This window comes from Penaeus vannamei, chromosome 38 (assembly GCF_042767895.1).
Source record: "Penaeus vannamei isolate JL-2024 chromosome 38, ASM4276789v1, whole genome shotgun sequence".
Classification (NCBI taxonomy): domain Eukaryota; kingdom Metazoa; phylum Arthropoda; class Malacostraca; order Decapoda; family Penaeidae; genus Penaeus; species Penaeus vannamei.
The window spans coordinates 5,530,592-5,535,591 of record NC_091586.1 but is presented as its reverse complement, the minus strand read 5'-3'; the positions used below and the strand labels follow the sequence as shown (position 1 = coordinate 5,535,591).

General features: G+C 39.2%; 1 protein-coding gene across 1 annotated transcript in view; it reads left to right on the top strand.

The window, feature by feature from the left end:
- Positions 1–5,000, top strand: part of LOC138859731 (cell adhesion molecule Dscam2-like) — a 131,126-nt gene that overhangs the window by 83,371 nt on the left and 42,755 nt on the right. The gene's annotated exons all lie outside the window — the stretch shown is intronic.

The window sequence follows — 5,000 nt, the reverse complement described above, 5'->3', positions numbered from 1 at the left end:
CTCCTCTGTGTGTTTCTTTCGTTTCTTCCTGTTTTCTCCGTCTCTCTCTCTCTCTTTATCTATCTCCTTTTCTTTCTTGTTCTTTCCCTCTCTGTCTCATTTTCTCGCTTGCTCTCTCTCTCTCTCTCTCTCTCTCTCTCTCTCTCTCTCTCTCACTCTCTCTCTCTCTCTCTCTCTCTCTCTCTCTCTCTCTCTCTCTCTCTCTCTCTCTCTCTCTCTCTCTCTCTCTCTCTCTCTCTATATATATATATATATATATATATATATATATATATATATCTATATATATATATATATTTCTCTCTTACCTCGATATCATCTCCCTCTTTCAGTATTTCTTGTTCCAGACAGGTTATCATTTTATGAACTAGATGAAACCAATATTTGCTATGTAAACGCAATTTAGAGTGAAATAATTACATGTTCAAAGTTATATCCCTATATCTATTTCTCTCTCTCTCTCTCTCTCTCTCTCTCTCTCTCTCTCTCTCTCTCTCTCTCTCTCTCTCTCTCTCTCTCTCTCTGTATATATATATATATATATATATATATATATATATATATATATATATATATATATATATATATATATATATATATATATATATATATATATATATATACAGACAGAGAGACAGACAGAGGGACAGAGAGAGAAATATATATACATATATATAGATAGATAGATAGAAATATACATACATAGATATGCCCATCGCAATACATGTCCTAAGCACGGGAAAATTCCCACGGCAGAGTCATATCAGAGATTCCGTAATACCCGAAGAAGAATTGTTTCAGAGGAAGACTTAATTATTCATATTTCATTTGCATTCCTACCGTCGTTGGACTGAACTCAAATCCCTCGGTCATAAGTGTGATGGGAAGGAAATCCTGTGAAATTTCATGTACGGGTTCCTCTCGCTCCACATTTAGAGAGAGAGCGAGTTTTGATCCGACCGTAATTATCTTCAGGTATATTTTGGGAGAACAACTTGTATGTTAATTTTTTTTTTTTTTTTTTTTTTTTTAGCTTTTATTTGTTGTTTTTTTTTTATTCGTTTATTTTTGGAAAGTATTTCACGTGTTCGAGTGTCATGTTTCGCTTTTATATACTTTAAAGAGACAATCATTGCTATTTGCATCCTTATCCTCACTTCTTTCTTTCTATCTGTCTCTCTTTCTTTATGTCTCTCTCCTCTCTCTCTCTCTCTCTCTCTTTCGTTATGTCTCTCTCCTCTCTCTCTCGTTATGTCTCTCTCCTCTCTCTTCTTCCTTCTTTCGGTATCTCTTTCTCTCCCTTTTCTGTCTCTTTTTATATCCCTCTTCTCTCTCTCTTTCTTCCTTATTTCTACATCTCTTTTTCCCCCTTCTCTATCTCTCACCTCTTTCTCTTTTTTCTTCCTTATATCTGCATCTCTTTTTCACCCTCTTTATCTCTTTTCTTTCTCCCTTATCTCATATCTCTTTTATCTCCCTTCTCTATCTCTCATTCACCTCTCTCTCTCTCTCTCTCTCTCTCTCTCTCTCTCTCTCTCTCTCTCTCTCTCTCGCTCTCTCACTTTCTCTCTCTCTCTCTCGCTCAATCTCTCTCTCTCTCTCTCTCTCTCTCTCTCTCTCTCTCTCTCTCTCTCTCTCTCTCTCTCCTCTCCCTCTCCCTCTCCCTCTCTCTCTCTCTCTCTCTCTCTCTCTCTCTCTCTCTCTCTCTCTCTCTCTCTCTCTCTCTCTCCCTCTCTCTCACTCTCTCTCCCATCAGGCGTCTCTCATTACCGAGTTGTATGGTGATCCAACGAACCACTTTAATCTTTCTCGCGTTTTCTCCTGGCTGCCAACACTATTCCGCCGGGGCTTCTGTCCCTTGGATTTCCTGTCTCTTGATATTCAATGAATATGCAGATGCAATACCCCAAATCCTTGATGGTGTGGTTAGTCAAGAGAATTGTCTCTGTGCAGAGCTCACTTCCTTCTACCATCTTGGCATAACCTTCTTTAAATTCTTTTTTTTTTTTTTGGGGGGGGGAATAGTCATGGGGATATTTGTATGTATTCTTGTGTAAAGAGATATACATGTCCATCTGTGTTTGTTTTTGAATTATATACATGAGAACACATGTACACGTATCAGTGTGTGTGTGTGCGTGTGTATGTGTGTGTGTGTGTGTGTGTGTGTGTGTGTGTGTGTGTGTGTGTGTGTGTGTGTGTGTGTGTGTGTGTGTGTGTGTGTGTGTGTGTGTGTGTGTGTGTGTGTGTGTGTGTGTGTGTGTGTTTATATATATATATATATATATATATATATATATATATATATATATATATATATATATATATATATATATATATATATATGTATATATATATAAATTTATATATATATACATATAATTACAGTCCTTTTTTAAACATCCACGACCATTTACATACATATTAGATGCATACATACGTGAACAACTTGCATAGACAAACATTTTTCTTTGACTGGAAAAGTATGATAAAAGTAAAATAATATTTCTTCCCACGTAAATTTCCAAACCGGCAAAGGTATGAATACACAAACAGCCATTAATACGCTTTGTAAGATTCATCACAAATGCTATTTGATGTCACGCAATTTACTTCCCATTCATAAGTCATTATAATCCCCCCCCAAAAATAAAATAAATAAATAAATAAATCCTCCAAATATAGTGACGTCAGTGACAAAAACTTCTTCCTTTGCAATGAATCCTTTCCGGCCTATTCACGGGGTCGCAAAGCCGTAATGGAAGCATCCTACCGCCCCATCCTACATTAAATTGATGCAGTAATTGACCCTGATAGCTTGCATAATGGATTCAGGAAGAACTTTGACGGGGGCGGCGGAGGCTATGTTGCTGGACGACGAGATAAGTGCAAAGAGGGATGTGTATGTGGGCTATGTGTACGTTGTGTATACGTCTAACATACATACACATACTTGAATACATACATACCTGGTATATACATGACACATGCAGAGACGTAGCTGTACATATGCACACAAACGTACACATATACGCATCCGTAGATACATACGTACATCGCGTACATGACACAGGCATTGACATACTTGTACATATGCACACAAACATACACATATATGTAATAATGTATGATAGTAACTTATTATACTTATAAAAGGAGAGACTTTACCTGTTGAGGATCACATTCTTTCCTGTTAACACCGCGAGAGAATTAAACCATAGGACTGTATAAACCTTTAAGATTTTTTTTAGTCTTATAGTTCGTTGCCTTCTGAGCGTTTGAGGCCCTGTCAGCGAGGGAATTTACAGTTATATATATGTATGTATCTATATCCATCTATCCATTGATCTATTCAGTTATCTATGCAAACGTGATTACCTGTGTTCCTGTGAAATATAATTTGTGTGTTATGGTGTGAAAGGATATATACTTATACTTCTGAGCGTTTACTTATGCGTGTATGTAGGAATTACTAAATGTGGTGACACTTATGCATCGTATGTGCATAAAAAAGGATGGAAAATGTGTGTGCGTGTGTATGCGCCTGTTACGTGTGCGTAAATTGCAGGTTCAGCCTCTCTCTGCGCCCTTCCAAACTTCTATATTGCAATAATCAACCTCTTAAATGTTTTCGGACCAAACTTTTTTTCCCTTTCACAAACCTTGTTATTGACTATCACGAGGAAAATTAAGTCGCCTTTAAAAAGAGGATTCTTTATGATATTTGCGAAGGATGCGAGAAAAAAAAAGGAAGAATTATATAGACCTTTTTTTTATCTACAATCTTTAAAAGCATTTTATCCTCGGGTAGGATACAGGAAGCCAGCGCTATTCATGTCCTCTAAATGGGCCACTATTTTCGCCGGCCAAGGAGGCTATAGCGGTCGTATGTGATCGCTTAATGTCTTTGATGATTACGTAGAAGGGAGGCGGAGAGAGGAGGCGAGGAGAGGGCTCGGGAAAAGCGATTATCCACTCACGGATACACACGGAGAGGAATGTGTGTGTGTGTTTATATGTATATATGTATATATATATATATATATATATATATATATATATATATATATATATATATATATATATATATATATATATATATATATATATATATATGTGTGTGTGTGTGTGTGTGTGTGTGTGTGTGTATGTGTGTGTGTGTGTGTGTGTGTGTGTGTGTGTGTGTGTGTGTGTGTGTGTGTGTGTGTGCATACACACGCATACATACACACGCATACATACACACACATATATATGCACACATACATATACACACTACATACATTCTGTAATTTCACACAAAAATACACATGTACACACACGCGCGTTGAAAGATCTGCTGTTCTACATATATTCTCGGTTAAAAGAAAAAAAAAAGAAAAAAAAAGTTAGAGTCCAAGAGACAAGATGCCAGAAAAAAAAAGAGTTGAGACGTCTGCTTCTTCAAGATCTTCCCCTTCTCCTCCTCCTCCTCCCCTCCCCCCACTACCCTCCTCCTTATCCCCTTCCTTCCTTCTCCCATTTCCTCCCAATAGTTTCCCCTTTCATCCTGTCCTTTCCCCCCCCTCCCCCTTTCACTATTCCATGTCCCCCCTCCATCCTTGCCATCCGTTCCCTAAGCCCCTTCCTCTTCCTCCCTTTCTCCCTTCCTTCCGTCCTCCCCCATCCTTCCTCCTCATCCCTTCCTTCCGTCCTCCTTCCTCCCTACCCCCCTCCCCCCATTCATCCTCCTCCACCTCCGTTCCCTTCCTTCCTTCATCTACCCCTCCCTATCCCCCCCCCCCCTCCCTGCCCCCCCTCCCTCCCCCCCCTCCCTCCCATCCTTCCTCCTCCTCCTCCTCCTCCTCCCCTCCCTTCCTCCTCCACTTCACTCCCCTCTGTGGTTGATATGAATGAATTATGTTGCCGCGGCGCTTACTATTATGCCGAGAAGAGGGGAAAAGAAGGGGAAGAGAAAGAGAGAGAGGGATAAGGAGCGGTGCGTCTGAGCCCTGAGGTTT